Raw genomic sequence first — 17391 nt, forward strand, 5'->3', positions numbered from 1 at the left:
TCAGTGGGGGGAAATAAATGGGATTAAATCTGGAGTATCTGAGAGAGTTAGAACAAAGGAAGGGGTAGCAGTAATGTTAAATGATCAGTTATGGAAGGAGAAAAGAGAATATGAATGTGTAAATTCAAGAATTATGTGGATTAAAGTAAAGGTTGGATGCGAGAAGTGGGTCATAATCAGCGTGTATCCACCTGGAGAAGAGAGGAATGCAGAGGAGAGAGAGAGATTTTGGGAGATGTTAAGTGAATGTATAGGAGCCTTTGAACCAAGTGAGAGAGTAATTGTGGTAGGGGACCTGAATGCTAAAGTAGGAGAAACTTTTAGAGAGGGTGTGGTTGGTAAGTTTGGGGTGCCAGGTGTAAATGATAATGGGAGCCCTTTGATTGAACTTTGTATAGAAAGGGGTTTAGTTATAGGTAATACATATTTTAAGAAAAAGAGGATAAATAAGTATACAAGATATGATGTATGGTGAAATGACAGTAGTTTGTTGGATTATGTATTGGTAGATAAAAGACTGTTGAGTAGACTTCAGGATGTACATGTTTATAGAGGGGCCACAGATATATCAGATCACTTTCTAGTAGCAGCTACACTGAGAGTAAAAGGTAGATGGGATACAAGGAGAATAGAAGCATCAGGGAAGAGAGAGGTGAAGGTTTATAAACTAAAAGAGTTAGGTTAAGATATAAACAGCTATTGGAGGATAGATGGGCTAATGAGAGCATAGGCAATGGGGTAGAAGAGGTATAGGGTAGGTTTAAAAATGTAGTGTTAGAGTGTTCAGCAGAAGTTTGTGGTTACAGGAAAGTGGGTGCAGGAGGGAAGAGGAGCGATTAGTGGAATGATGATGTAAGGAGAGTAGTAAGGGAGAAAAAGTTAGCATATGAGAAGTTTTTACAAAGTAGAAGTGATGCAAGGAGGGAAGAGTATATGGAAAAAGAGAGAGGTTAAGAGAGTGGTGAAGCAATGTAAAAAGAGAGCAAATGAGAGAGTGGGTGAGATGGTATCAACAAATTTTGTTGAAAATAAGAAAAAGTTTTGGAGTGAGATTAACAAGTTAAGAAAGCCTAGAGAACAAATGGATTTGTCAGTTAAAAATAGGAGAGGAGAGTTATTAAATGGAGAGTTAGAGGTATTGGGAAGATGGAGGGAATATTTTGAGGAATTGTTAAATGTTGATGAAGATAGGGAAGCTGTGATTTCGTGTACAGGGCAAGGAGGAATAACATCTTGTAGGAGTGAGGAAGAGCCAGTTGTGAGTGTGGGGAAGTTCGTGAGGCAGTAGGTAAAATGAAAGGGGGTAAGGCAGCCTGGATTGATGGGATAAAGATAGAAATGTTAAAAGCAGGTGGGGATATAGTTTTGGAGTGGTTGGTGCAATTATTTAATAAATGTGTGGAAGAGGGTAAGGTACCTAGGGATTGGCAGAGAGCATGCATAGTTCCTTTGTATAAAGACAAAGGGGATAAAAGAGAGTGCAAAAATTATAGGTGGATAAGTCTGTTGAGTATACCTGGTAAAGTGCATGGTAGAGTTATAATTGAAAGAATTAAGAGTAAGACGGAGAATAGAATAGCAGATGAACAAGGAGGCTTTAGGAACAGTAGGGGGTGTGTGGACCAGGTGTTTACAGTGAAACATATAAGTGAACAGTATTTAGATAAGGCTAAAGAGGTCTTTGTGGCATTTATGGATTTGGAAAAGGCGTATGACAGGGTGGATAGGGGGGCAATGTGGCAGATGTTGCAAGTGTATGGTGTAGGAGGTAGGTTACTGAAAGCAGTGAAGAGTTTTTATGAGGATAGTGAGGCTCAAGTTAGAGTATGTAGGAAAGAGAGAAATTTTTTCCCAGTAAAAGTAGGCCTTAGACAAGGATGTGTGATGTCACCGTGGTTGTTTAATATATTTATAGATGGGGTTGTAAGAGAAGTAAATGCGAGGGTCTTGGCAAGAGGCGTGGAGTTAAAAGATAAAGAATCACACACAAAGTGGGAGTTGTCACAGCTGCTCTTTGCTGATGACACTGTGCTCTTGGGAGATTCTGAAGAGAAGTTGCAGAGATTGGTGGATGATTTTGGTAGGGTGTGTAAAAGAAGAAAATTAAAGGTGAATACAGGAAAGAGTAAGGTAATGAGGATAACAAAAAGATTAGGTGATGAAAGATTGGATATCAGATTGGAGGGAGAGAGTATGGAGGAGGTGAACGTATTCAGATATTTGGGAGTGGACGTGTCAGCGGATGGGTCTATGAAAGATGAGGTGAATCATAGAATTGATGAGGGAAAAAGAGTGAGTGGTGCACTTAGGAGTCTGTGGAGACAAAGAACTTTGTCCTTGGAGGCAAAGATTGGAATGTATGAGAGTATAGTTTTACCAACGCTCTCATATGGGTGTGAAGCATGGGTGATGAATGTTGCATCGAGGAGAAGGCTGGAGGCAGTGGAGATGTTATGTCTGAGGGCAATGTGTGGTGTGAATATAATGCAGAGAATTCGTAGTTTGGAAGTTAGGAGGAGGTGCGGGATTACCAAAACTGTTGTCCAGAGGGCTGAGGAAGGGTTGTTGAGGTGGTTCAGACATGTAGAGAGAATGGAGCAAAACAGAATGACTTCAAGAGTGTATCAGGCTGTAGTGGAAGGAAGGCGGGGTAGGGGTCGGCCTAGGAAAGGTTGGAGGGAGGGGGTACAGGAGGTTTTGTGTGCGAGGGGCTTGGACTTCCAGCAGGCATGCGTGAGCGTGTTTGATAGGAGTGAATGGAGACAAATGGTTTTTAATAATTGATGTGCTGTTGGAGTGTGAGCAAAGTAACATTTATGAAGGGATTCAGGGAAACCGGCAGGCCGGACTTGAGTCCTGGAGATGGGAAGTACAGTGCCTGCACTCTGAAGGAGGGGTGTTAATGTTGCAGTTTAAAAACTGTAGTGTAAAGCACCCTTCTGGCAAGACAGTGATGGAGTGAATGATGGTGAAAGTTTTTCTTTTTCGGGCCACCCTGCCTTGGTGGGAATCGGCCAGTGTGATAATTAAAAAATAATAATAATACAGTGGACCCCCGCATAACGATGGCATCACATAGCGATTAATCCGCATACCGCTTGCTTTAATCGCAAAAATTTTGCCTCACATACCGCTTAAAAACCCGCTCACCGATTTTCGTCCGAGACGCGTCCAATGTGCGGGCTGAGCCACGCTCACATGTTCCGCCGGTGGCATTGTTTACCAGCCAGCCTCCGCGGTAACATCCAAGCATACAATCAGAATATTTCGTATTATTACAGTGTTTTCGGTGCTTTTTCTCGAAAATAAGTGACCATGGGCCCCAAGAAAGCTTCTAGTGCCAACCCTACAGCAATAAGGGTGAGAATTACAATAGAGATGAAGAAAAAGATCATTGATAAGTATGAAAGTGGAGTGCGTGTCTCCGAGCTGGCCAGGTTGTATAATAAACCCCAATCAACCATCGCTACTATTGGTGGTACAGCTGCTGCTGCACTGTCAGCTGCTGCTGCTGCTGTAGCATCGTCTGCTGCTGCTGTAACATCGTCTGTTGCTGCTGTAGCATCGTCTGTTGCTGCTGTACCACCGTCAGCTGCTGCTGCTGCTGCTGCTGTAACATCGTCTGTTGCTGCTGTAGCATCGTCTGTTGCTGCTGTACCACCGTCAGCTGCTGCTGCTGCTGCTGTAACATCGTCTGTTGCTGCTGTAGCATCGTCTGCTGCTGCTGTAGCATCGTCTGTTGCTGCTGTACCACCGTCAGCTGCTGCTGCTGCTGTAGCATCGTCTGCTGCTGCTGTAACATCGTCTGTTGCTGCTGTAGCATCGTCTGCTGCTGCTGTAGCATCGTCTGCTGCTGCTGTAGCATCGTCTGTTGCTGCTGTACCACCGTCAGCTGCTGCTGCTGCTGTAGCACCGTTGTTGGTGTGGCTTATTGAGAATACCAAGAAACAATTAACCCCAGAGGATTTGCCACCCAGGATAACCCAAAAAAGTCAGTGTCATTGAAGACTGTCTAACTTATTTCCATTGGGGTCCTTAATCTTGTCTCCCAGGATGCAACCCACACAAGTCGACTAACACCCAGGTGAACAGGGAAAAATGCCTGGAACTAGTGCTCATATTGGTGAATTTAAAGCCAGCAAAGGTTGGTTTGAGAGATTTAAGAGTCGTAGTGGCATACACAGTGTGATAAGGCCTGTTCTGGAAGAAAATGCCAAACAGGACCTACAGTACTCAGGAGGAAAAGGCACTCCCAGGACACAGTGTCTCATCAGTCATTGCTGCATCTTCAATAAAGGTAAGTGTCATTTATTCTTCATTTAGTAGACTAGTACATGCACAATATATACTGTGCATGTACTACTCTACTATTGTGCATGTATCCTTCTCTTTGTGTGTAGGAAAATGTATATTTCATGTGGTAAAAAATTTTTTTTTTCATACTTTTGGGTGTCTTGCACGGATTAATTTTATTTCCATTATTTCTTATGGGGAAAATTCATTCACATACCGATTATTTCACATAACAATTACCCCTCTTGCACGGATTAAAATCGTTATGCGGGGGTCCACTGTAATAATGTACATAATACGTACTTAATAATAATTCAGAATCCTGCCGCTAGTTGGAGCAGCTGATGTTTACATCGCGGTCGAAGCAGTTCTCTCCTGATTTGCTTACAATTTTGAGAGTCATTTTGCCAAATTTCACTTTTCTAACCATGGGTCCTAAGAAAATAAGTGTAAAGGACAGTGCTGAGAAGAAAAAGATAATGATTTCCATGGAATTAATGCATGAAATCATAGATAAACATATGCAAGGTGCACGAGTTGTATATTTAGCTAGACAATACCAGCGCAGTACATCTACTATATGTACCCCTAAAGGAAGGTTCCTTGATGTTGGCAAGAGGTTCTTGATTTAGGGAATTGGGTCTGTGCTCCAGTTCCCAGAATTAAGCCTTAGTGCTTTCCACATCCCCCCCCCTCAGGCACTGTATAATCCTCCGGGTTTAGAGCTTCCCCTTGATTATAACAATAATAATAATAATACAGTGGACCCCCGCATAGCGACTTTAATCCGTGCAAGAGGGCTGATTGTTATGCGAAATGTTCGGTATGCGAATGAATTTTCCCCATAAGAAATAATGGAAATCAAATTAATCCGTGCAAGACACCCAAAAGTATGAAAAAAAAACTTTACCACATGAAATATACATTTTCCTACACACAAAGAGAAGGATACATGCACAATAGTAGAGTAGTACATGCACAATATATATTGTGCATGTACTACTCTACTAAATGAAGAATAAATGACACTTACCTTTATTGAAGATGCAGCAATGACTGATGAGACACTGTGTCCTGGGAGTGCCTTTTCCTCCTGAGTACTGTAGGTCCTGTTTGGCATTTTCTTCCAGAACAGGCCTTATCACACTGTGTATGTTACTACAATTCTTAAATCTCTCAAACCAACCTTTGCTGGCTTTAAATTCACCAATATGAGCACTAGTTCCAGGCATTTTTCCCTGTTCACCTGGGTGTTAGTCGACTGGTGTGGGCTGCATCCTGGGAGACAAGATTAAGGACCCCAATGGAAATAAGTTAGACAGTCTTCGATGACACTGACTTTTTTGGGGTATCCTGGGTGGCAAATCCTCTGGGGTTAATTGTTTCTTGGTATTCTCAATAAGCCACACCAACAACGGTGCTACAGCAGCAGCAGCAGCAGCTGACATGGTACAACAGCAGCAGACGATGCTACAGCAGCAACAGACGATGCTACAGCAGCAACAGACGATGCTACAGCAGCAGCAGACGATGCTACAGCAGCAACAGACGATGCTACAGCAGTAACAGACGATGCTACAGCAGCAGCAGACGATGCTACAGCAGCAGCAGATGATGCTACAGCAGCAGCAGACGATGCTACAGCAGCAGCAGATGATGCTACAGCAGCAGCAGACGGTACTACAGCAGCAGCAGCAGCTGACGGTGGTACAACAGCAGCAGCAGCTGACAGTGCAGCAGCTGATGGTGGTACAGCAGCATCAGCAGCTGTACCACCAATAGTAGCAATGGTTGATTGGGGGTTTATTATACAACCTGGCCAGCTCGGAGACACGCACTCCACTTTCATACTTATCAATGATCTTTTTCTTCATCTCTATAGTAATTCTCACCCTTATTGCTGTAGGGTTGGCACTAGAAGCTTTCTTGGGGCCCATGGTCACTTATTTTCCAGAAAAAATCACCAAAAACACTGTAATAATACGAAATCTTCCGATTGTATGCTTGGATGTTACCGCGGAGGCTGGCTGGTAAACAATGTCACCGGCGGAACATGTGAGCGTGGCTCAGGCTGCACATTGGACGCGTCTCGGACGAAGAGCGGTGAGCGGGTTTTTGGGTGGTATGCGAGGCAAAATTTTTGCGAAAAAAACGAGCGGTATGCGGATTGTACGGTATGCGATGTGTGCGGTATGCGGGGGGTCCACTGTAATTTACTATATGTACGATACTAAAGCAGCAGGATTCGTTAACGGCTATAGTGCCAGCCAAGGGCGTTACAATAACATCTAAGCTGCGAACCTCTGTCCATGAAAAGATGGAGAAGTTGCTGCTGACGTGATTGAGAGAGAAGCAGCTCGCAGGAGATACCGTATCAGTTATGTTCAGTGATTAAACAAAACAAATTGTATCAGTTATGTTCAATGTATAAGTACATATACACTATATATAAACAGTTTATTATTTCTTTACATTCTGTAGTACAGTGGTCCCCCGGTATTCGATGGCATCGGTATCCGATAAATCCGGTATTCGATACATTTTAATGCAAAAATTTTGCCTTGCCACTTGTTAAAAAACCCTCCACATGCGATTCGTCCGAGATGTGTCCACGTGTGGCCTGAACTGCTCCGTGCGTGCCAGTGTTTACAAGCATGCCAGTGTGCTCGCATCTAAGGAAACATTCGGTACATTCCATATTATCACAGTGTTTTTGGTGCTTGTTTCTGCAAAATAAGTCACCATGGGCCCCAAGAAAGCTTCTAGTGCCAACCCTGTGGTAAAAAGGGTGAGAATTGCTATTGCAAGCAGTGCTGGTGACTATTACAATGACAATGTTGTGGCCCATTTTAGACAAATCCTAAAGAAACAGGAGGTACAGAGCTCTATGGGCAGATTTGTTGTGCGACAGAGGTCCAGTGACTCTCAAGCTGGTCCTAGTGGCATTAAAAGAAGAAGGGAAGTAATCCCAGAAAAAGGACTTGCTACCTCAAGTCCTAATGGAAGGGGATTCCCTTTTTAAACATTAACAACTTCAACACTCTCCCCTCCTCCCATCCCATCAATCATCACCAGATCTTCATTAAAGGTAAGTGTCATGTATTCTATTGTTAGTAGAGTACTACAAACTGTGCATGTCTTCTTCAGTTTGTGTGCATTAAACTTAATATTTCATGTGGTAAAATTTTTTTTTTCATACTTTTGGGTGTCTTGCACAGATTAATTCGATTTCCATTATTTCTTATAAGGAAAATTAATTCGCCTTTCGATAATTTCGGTATTCGATGAGCTCTCAGGAACGGATTAATATCGATAATATACGATATTTTCAGTGATTTCCTTAGAAAAATAGTGATCTATTGCAGTTAGCCTCAAAAATACTCTGTTTTCTCTTACAATAAGAGCACGGGAAGATACTCTCAGTATGATAAATTAGACACATGTGCAACTCTTGGGTATCTTTATTGAGGAAATGTTTCGCCACACAGTGGCTTCATCAGTCCAAACGTTCTTCAAGTTTCTCCTACGTTTGAACTGATGAAGCCACTGTGTGGCGAAACGTTTCCTCAATAAAGATACCCAAGAGTTGCACATGTGTCTACTTTATCAACATGTCAGTTCTCTGAACCATTCATCTACATACTCTCAGTATATACACGAAGGAAATGGCGGACATATTCGCCGCTGCCTCTGCTACTGTATTATGGCCTACTTTATTAATTCTAGAGTATATATCATGTTTCTGTGTTAATTATATTGTTTATTATGTCATATTAGATGAATTGTGATAGACAACTAAGCTGTATAGTTGATAATAGCATCATATTCAAGTATTTTTTTCTTGGCTCTCCAGAGTTCAGGAACGGATTAATGGCTTTTCAAGTAATTTAAATGAGGAAATTTAATTTGATATACGAGTAAATTGAGTTACGAGCTATCTCCTGGAACGGATTAAACTCGTAAGTCAAGGTTCCACTGTATATGCTTACTATAATCCACTTTTCACATCCAACCTTTATTTTACTCCACATAATCCCTGAATTAATACATTTATACTCCCTCTTTTCCTGCCATAGCTTATCCTTCAACATTATTGCTAGTCCTTCTTTAGCTCTAACTCTGTTTGAAACCCCTGACCTAATCCCATTTACTTCTCTCCACTGAAACTCTCCTACCCCCTTCAGCTTTGTTTCACTTAAAACCAGGACATCCAGCTTCTTCTCATTCATAGCATCCACAATCATCTCTATCATTCACACAACATCCACCCACATTCAGACTTCCCACTTTGACAATTTTCTTCTTCTTCCTTTCAGTAATCTGTGCAGGAAAAGAGGTTACTAGCCCACTGTTCCCGGCATTTTAATTGACTTTTACACGCATGGCTTACGGAGGAAAGTTTCTTATTCCACTTCCCATTTCACAGCAGAGATTCAAGAAATCTCCAATTAAATATATATATTTTCCCAAATAATCTTTTCACTGTTAATTCTGGTACTAGGTATTTTTTTTTTTTTCAACAAGTCGGCCGTCTCCCACCGAGGCAGGGTGACCCAAAAAAGAAAGAAAATCCCCAAAAAGAAAATACTTTCATCATCATTCAACACTTTCACCACACTCACACATTATCACTGTTTTTGCAGAGGTGCTCAGAATACAACAGTTCAGAAGCATATACGTATAAAGATACACAACATATCCCTCCAAACTGCCAATATCCCAAACCCCTCCTTTAAAGTGCAGACATTGTACTTCCCATTTCCAGGACTCGAGTCCGACTATATGAAAATAACCATTTCCCTGAATCCCTTCACTAAATATTACCCTGCTCACACTCCAACAGATCGTCAGGTCCCAAGTACCATTCGTCTCCATTCACTCCTATCTAACATGCTCACGCACGCTTGCTGGAAGTCCAAGCCCCTTGCCCACAAAACCTCCTTTACCCCCTCTCTCCAACCCTTTCGAAGACGACCCCTACCCCTTCTTCCTTCCCCTATAGATTTATATGCTTTCCATGTCATTCTACTTTGATCCATTCTCTCTAAATGACCAAACCACCTCGACAACCCCTCTTCTGCCCTCTGACTAATGCTTTTATTAACTCCACACCTTCTCCTAATTTCCACACTCCGAATTTTCTGCGTAATATTTACACCACACATTGCCCTTAGACAGGACATCTCCACTGCCTCCAACCGTCTCCTTGCTGTTGCATTTACCACCCAAGCTTCACATCCATGTAAGTGTTGGCACTATTATACTTTCATACATTCCCTTCTTTGCCTCCATAGATAACGTTTTTTGACTCCACATATACCTCAACACACCACTCACCTTTTTTCCCTCATCAATTCTATGATTAACCTCATCCTTCATAAATCCATCCGCTGACACGTCAACTCCCAAGTATCTGAAAACATTCACTTCTTCCATATTCCTCCTCCCCTATTTGATATCCAATTTTTCTTTATCTAAATCATTTGATACCCTCATCACCTTACTCTTTTCTATGTTCACTTTCAACTTTCTACCTTTACACACATTCCCAAACTCATCCACTAACCTTTGCAATTTTTCTTTAGAATCTCCCATAAGCACAGTATCATCAGCAAAAAGTAACTGTCAATTCCCATTTTGAATTTGATTCCCCATAATTTAATCCCACCCCTCTTCCGAACACCCTAGCATTTACTTCTTTTACAACCCCATCTATAAATATATTAAACAACCATGGTGACATTACACATCCCTGTCTAAGACCTACTTTTACCGGGAAGTAATCTCCCTCTCTTCTACACACCCTAACCTGAGCCTCACTATCCTCATAAAAACTCTTAGCATTTAGTAACTTACCACCTATTCCATATACTTGCAACATCTGTCACATTGCTCCTCTATCCACTCTATCATATGCCTTTTCTAAATCCATAAATGCAATAAAAACTTCCCTACCTTTATCTAAATACTGTTCACATATATGCTTCAATGTAAACACTTGATCTACACATCCCCTACCCACTCTGAAGCCTCCCTGCTCATCCGCAATCCTACATTCTCTCTTACCTCTAATTCTTTCAATTATAACCCTACCGTATACTTTTCCTGGTATACTCAGTAAACTACTAGGTATATATAAGTAAAAATCATTGAGCTTTCAAATTTACACTTATCTGCCATTTTAGGCCTAACCTTCAAACAATTTGTAGGATCATGAGTGACATGATTAGTTTCAAGACTTTTCCTATTATCACAGTCTGGCCTGGTATCAGTTTTCTCTGTTAACATACTGCTTGTATAATTTGGCTGTTGCTGTTGGTGACCCATCACAGCTTGGTTTACCTGGGACTTAACAAGAGGTAGAAATCTATTTTTTTTTTTTTAACATCTACACTTGTTCTGGCAATATTTCTGATATCTACAGTGGTCCCTCAATAATCGTCCATAATCCGTTCCTGAAAGTGGGACTATTATCGAAATGGACGATTTTCGATCAATTTTCCCCATAAGAAATAATGTAAATCCAATTAATTCGTTCCAGACACCCAGAAGTATCAACAACAATTTTTTTTTTACCTAAAAGATAGATTTACATGCACAAAAGAATGAACATTCAACATGACAGCTACCTTTATTGAAGGCTTTTGTTGATGAATGGAAGACAGGGAGGAGGAGAGAGGGAAGAGAGGTTATTTGGAAGGGGAATCCCCCTCCATAAGGACTCTAGGGCACTAATAAAATGTATAAATGAACATTGGTAATAGGGGTAGTTGATGAGTGGAACGGTCTGCCTAGTAGGATGATCGAAGCTAAAACATTGGGTAGTTTCAAATTTAGGTTGGATAAATACACAAGATTCTAAAGAAAAATTGCAAAGGTTAGTGGATGAGTTTGGGAATGTATGTAAAGGTAGAAAGTTGAAAGTGAACATAGAAAAGAGTAAGGTGATGAGGGTGTCAAATGATTTAGATAAAGTAAAATTGGATATCAAATTGGGGAGGAGGAGTATGGAAGAAGTGAATGTTTTCAGATACTTGGGAGTTGACGTGTTGGTGGATGGATTTATGAAGGATGAGGTTAATCATAGAATTGATGAGGGAAAAAAGGTGAGTGGTGTGTTGAGGTATATGTGGAGTCAAAAAACGTTATCTATGGAGGCAAAGAAGGGAATGTATGAAAGTATAGTAGTACCAACACTCTTATATGGGTGTGAAGCTTGGGTGGTAAATGCAGCAGCGAGGAGACGGTTGGAGGCAGTGGAGATGTCCTGTTTAAGGGCAATGTGTGGTGTAAATATTATGTAGAAAATTCGGAGTGTGGAAATTAGGAAAAGGTGTGGAGTTAATAAAAGTATTAGTCAGAGGGCAGAAGAGGGGTTGTTGAGGTGGTTTGGTCATTTAGAGAGAATGGATCAAAGTAGAATGACATGGAAAGCATATGTTAGGTAAGACACATATGCAACAGTTAGGTATCTTTATTACGTAAAGATACCTAAACTGTTGCATATGTGTCTTACCTAACAATCTGTCGGTATTTCATACCATTTTAATGTTCATGGAAAGCATATAAATCTATAGGGGAAGGAAGGCGGGGTAGGGGTCGTCCTCGAAAGGGTTGGAGAGAGGGGGTAAAGGAGGTTTTGTGGGCAAGGGGCTTGGACTTCCAGCAAGCGTGCGTGAGCATGTTAGATAGGAGTGAATGGAGACGAATGGTACTTGGGACCTGACGATCTGTTGGAGTGTGAGCAGGGTAATATTTAGTGAAGGGATTCAGGGAAACCGGTTATTTTCATATAGTCGGACTTGAGTCCTGGAAATGGGAAGTACAATGCCTGCACTTTAAAGGAGGGGTTTGGGATATTGGCAGTTTGGAGGGATATGTTGTGTATCTTCATATGCGTATGCTTCTAAACTGTTGTATTCTGAGCACCTCTGCAAAAACAGTGATAATGTGCGAGTGTGGTGAAAGTGTTGAATGATGATGAAAGTATTTTCTTTCTTTTTTGGGTCACCTTGCCTCGGTGGGAGACGGCCGACTTGTTGGAAAAAAAAAAAAAAAAAAAATACACGAGTGAGAGGGGTTGGATTTGAGTCAGACTTGCACCTGAGCTTATTGCCTGGGTAGCATCTGTTCTGTTAGTGGGTTGGATTTTGTGAAGGATCGGCCTAGTATGGGCCAACAGGCTTATTGCAGTGTTCCTCCTTTCCAATTTTCTAAAAGCTATGGCTTGGGTAGTTTCAAATTTAGGTTGGATAAATACACGAATGAAAGGGGTTGGATTTGAGTCGGACTTGCACCTGAGTTTATTGCTTGGGTAGCATTTGTTCTGTTAGTGGGTTGGATTTGTGAAGAACCGGCCTAGTATGGGCCAGCAGGCCTGTTCCAGTGTTCCTACTTTCTTAAGTTCTTATTTAACATCACACTTACCAGTAGGGTGATCGAGGCTAGGGCCTTGGGTAGCTTTAAGAAGAGAATGGACAAATATATGAGTTGGAGGAGCTGAGTTTGATTTGTGTCATTGGGTACGGGAGTAAATTCTTGGGTAGCTTTGGGTAGAGGTCATTTTGATAAGGACCTGCCTTGTATGGGCCAGTAGACCTACAGTGTTCTTCCATTATGTTCTTACTGGCTATTTGTTTGTGTGAGGGAGGGATGGCAAGTTTATTGTTGGAGAATATGACACTAATATCAACTCTATGGCTTATTTATCTATCACAATTCAACTAATATGACATAATAAACAATATTAATAACATAGAAACATGGAATATACTCTAGAATGAATAAAATAAGTCATTACGTATGTCACGAGAGGTGTTGTGTTGTGTTTTTGTTGGGTATATAAGGGCCACTGAGTATAAGCCGTCCATAATGGTGGTGAGGCGGCGGTGTTTTCTGTAGCCCTATATAACTCCAACAACATTGGAGGAGTTGGTAGAATCGCTGAATCACTAAAGAAGGAACCCTCTACCACCATCACTACGACCTTCTACCACTATTACAACTGTTACCACCATCACTACTACCTTCTACCACCATCACTACCACCAAAGAAAGCTTCTAGTGCCAGCCCTTTGGTAAAGAATGTGAGAAACACATAATTTATGAAAAAGTCCCAAATGAGTGGATAGAGTTATCAGAGCTTATTTCTTGGGTAGCATTGAGGACTGGGTTGGGAAAATGTTTCGTTAGTGGGATGAATTGTAAAGAACCTGCCGAGCATGGGCCAACAGGCCTGCTGCAGTGATCCTCCTTTCTTATTTCTTATGTTCTTACGTTCTTATGTTCATCAACCACTATCACAACTGCTTCCACTCTACCACCACCATGTTTGTATTTTTCTACAAACTTTTTCATAAATTGTGTGTTTCTCACATTCTTTACCAAAGGGCTGGCACTAGAAACTTTCTTTGCAGCCATGGTAGCTTATTTAGCACTTGCAAGCACTAAAATCAATGGAATATTATGAAATATTTCGTAGGAGCATGTGAGGGGACCGTCACTCACTGGTAAACAATGGCACACTGACTGGGAAGGCAGGCCCAGGCGGCTCAGAGCGTGAGTACCCGTCCCGGACGAAGAACGATTAGCGAGTTAATGGACCATTTGCGAGCCAATATTTAAACGAAAAAACAGGACTATTTCCGAAATGGAATACTTTCAGGCTGGACGATTATTGAGGGACCACTGTACTAGTAGTAGCCTGGATAATCTTGAACCACAAATTATGCCCATGGCACCCCTACTTTTCGCTGCATCTATTATACACTTTCCCCATATTTCTCAAGCTCGTCTCTACTAAAAAAAAAAAAAAAAAAAAAAAAAAAAAAATACATGATGCCACAAGCAGTGCCTTTTTACCTATGTCCATACAGTATAACATCCTGAAACACATAACAGAAAACTAAATTTGTTAAAAAATAATTAGTGAAATGATAAGATTTCAGGGCTAAGCCTATCCTAGTACTCCTTGAAGGTTTAACCCTTTAACTGTCCAAATATAGATCTATGTTCTTACTACTAGCATTCAAAATGAAGATCAATGTTTTATTTTTCCTGCCTTTATATTTGGCATTAGAGGCCTGATAGGCCTAGGCAGTATAGAATGGGTCTTAGCACTCAGTGTGCACAGTCACAGTATAGCATTTAGACTTTTTTTTTGGATTATCCTAGGTAATTTACACTGTATGACTGTACTTATGTGTACCTGTACCTAAATAAACTTAGTCTTCGATTCTGTTCAAGGGATGCCTGTGCTTCAAGAAATATATACAAAGCAAACATAATTGCTTGAATGACAGGGGTCCCTTGAACAGAATTAAGGACTAAGTAAGTTTATTTATGCACAGTTATCATACATAGTATAAGTTACCTAGGATAACCCAAAAAAGCCAAAGTGCTGTTCACCATTACTGTGGTGAATAAAACACATTTTGGAAACAGTTGTATGTTTCCACTTGTGAAGATGTGACAATTCTGCAACTTGTTTAAGACCTGTTCGAAAGTCTAGCTTACGATCAGGTTCATGAATGGCTCTCTCTTTGAGACAGAGAGGGAAACAAGTGGAGAGAGACAGAGGCAGAGAGAGGCAGACAGAGAGACAGGTAGACAGACAGAAATAGGCAGACACAAACATAGACAAGAGACAGTCATGCTTGTGTGTGGAACAGTGAGAACAAACAGAAAACATGCCAAGGCTCACTGGGGGCAGTGCTGATGGTACAGCAATGTTGAGTGACTGCACCATCAACAATTTAGAGTGCCACTCTGTCTGACACTGCTTCAACAAATTTCATATACTCCAGCACTTCTAAAAGAAACATTGCTGGGACCTATAAATAATTTGTATATATTTCTAGACAATAGTATATGACCAAGGCAGGTGAACATGTTCACCTGTCAATGTGTCTGTGACTGTTTCACTACTACATCCATACCTAATATTTATGTAAGAACAAAGACTGGCTATAATATCACAAGATCTACTATAAATTGCAATTATCAGAACATAAAACATAAAAAATACATAAACTAAAAAAAAAAAAAAAGTTAAATTAGCAACATTTCTGCAAATGGCAGGCCTCCATGTTGCCATCAGGTGAGCATCCAATGCCAACTTTGCTGCCTTGTATCTAAATAAGCACTGGGAATAATTTTTTTGTTTTTGGTCTTATTACAAACAGAAAATTGCCCTCTGTTTTAAAAACTTATTTTTTTTAATATTCGGAGCACTAGCAGTAAAATTGTATATCTACATTCGGACAGTTCAAGGATTAAAGAAGTGGGATCCTCTGCACACCTTGGTCATTAACCCTTTCATTATCAGTCCTTTAATTTTACGGCTTCGAAGCCAGTGTCGGTTATGTAATACTAAACCAAAATTCAAGCAGCTTCCAATCTTGCAGGAGAAAGCTGGTAGGCCTACATATGAGAGAATGGGTCTGAGTGGTCAGTGTGCACAGAAAAAAAAAACCTGCAGCATGCAGTGCATGAGAAAAAACTGCAATCGTGTTTTTGGTTTAAAACAGCGACTTTGCGGTGTATTTTTGTATGGTATTTATTGTTATATTCTCATTTTCTTGGTCTCATTTGATAGAATGGAAGATATACAGAAATAGAGATGATTTTGATTGGTTTACAGAACAAGAGTAGCTTAAAAGTGAGCTCAAAGTAGTGGAAATGTTCGATTTTTGACAATGTTCATTTAGACTATGCTGCTCAGTTCTGGTCACCGTATTACAGAATGGATATAAATGCTCTGGAAAATGTACAGAGGATGATGACAAAGATGATCCCATGTATCAGAAATCTTCCCTATGAGGATAGACTGAGGGCCCTGAATCTGCACTCTCTCAAAAGGCGTAGAATTAGGGGGGATATGATCGAGGTGTATAAATGGAAAACAGGATTAAATAAAGGGGATGTAAATAGCGTGCTGAAAATTTCCAGCCAAGACAGGACTCGCAGCAATGGTTTCAAGTTGGAAAAATTCAGATTCAGGAAGGATATAGGAAAGCACTGGTTTAGTAATAGAGTTGTGGATGAGTGGAACAAACTCCCGAGTACAGTTATTCAGGCTAAAACGTTGTGTAGTTTTAAAAATAGGTTAGATAAATACATGAGTGGGTGTGGGTGGGTGTGAGTTGGACCTGACTAGCTTGTGCTGCTGGGTCTGGTGCAGTGCTCCTTCCTTGAGTGGAGGTGACCAGACTAGGCTAATCGGGGGGGGGGTGGGGTCATTGGTCTAATCCGGGGAAAGGGGGGGCATGTACCTGAAACGCATGGGTCAGTAGGCCTGTTGCAGTGTTCCTTCTTTCTTATGTTCTTATGAGTAAACAAATCACATCACGTGTCCAATACACATCAACTGGTGAGTCTAATATGCTTTAACAAATGTGCTGATAATATTTATGCCATTTTTACAGTAATGCAGTAGTCTGCATAACAGTAAATACTCTATTTTTTGTGTGAATAAAAATTCAAAATGGAAAGCAAGAGTAATATATGAGGGGCCTGGAGATATGACTAATGAACAGAAAAAATGTTATTTTAGTGCTAGGAATGTTTGCATTGTTTATCCTGGACCCTATTTTGAAATTAGCCTTTCTTGAATTTTGTATGAAATTTGCCAAATTACCAGTTTCTGATCACTTTACTGGGTAGTTGAAATAGGTAAATGGGCAGTTTCTTGCACTCAACTGATAGAACAAAAGGAGTGTTAGCGAAAAAGTTATGAATATAGGCAACTGGAATAATGGAACTGGCCCAAAGTAGGGCTCAAAGTGGGCGAAATCGCCGATGCATAAATATCGCTGAGACTGCTAACTTTACAAGAGTGCAATTCCCTAAGTTTTCCATCAAATTTTGTACTTTTGGTTTCATTACCATCGGAAAAAGATTCTCTATCATTTCATAAGAAAAAAATAATTTTTTTTTAAATTTCTTGACACTTAGAGCAAGTTTGCGAGCAGGGGTTGCAACAGTGAAAGGATCAAACCTATTTTCCACTAAATTTACATCCTTCTACTCATATTTTTTGTTAAGCACACCTTTTATGAATGCCAAGGGTTTACTGTACACATTATCAGTAAAAATCTA

General features: G+C 40.7%; 1 protein-coding gene across 9 annotated transcripts in view; it reads right to left on the reverse strand.

The window, feature by feature from the left end:
• hppy (MAP4K3-like protein hppy) overlaps window positions 1–17391 on the reverse strand; it is a 344184-nt gene that overhangs the window by 237045 nt on the left and 89748 nt on the right. The window lies entirely within an intron of this gene.

This window comes from Cherax quadricarinatus, chromosome 39 (assembly GCF_038502225.1).
Source record: "Cherax quadricarinatus isolate ZL_2023a chromosome 39, ASM3850222v1, whole genome shotgun sequence".
Lineage (NCBI taxonomy): Eukaryota > Metazoa > Arthropoda > Malacostraca > Decapoda > Parastacidae > Cherax > Cherax quadricarinatus.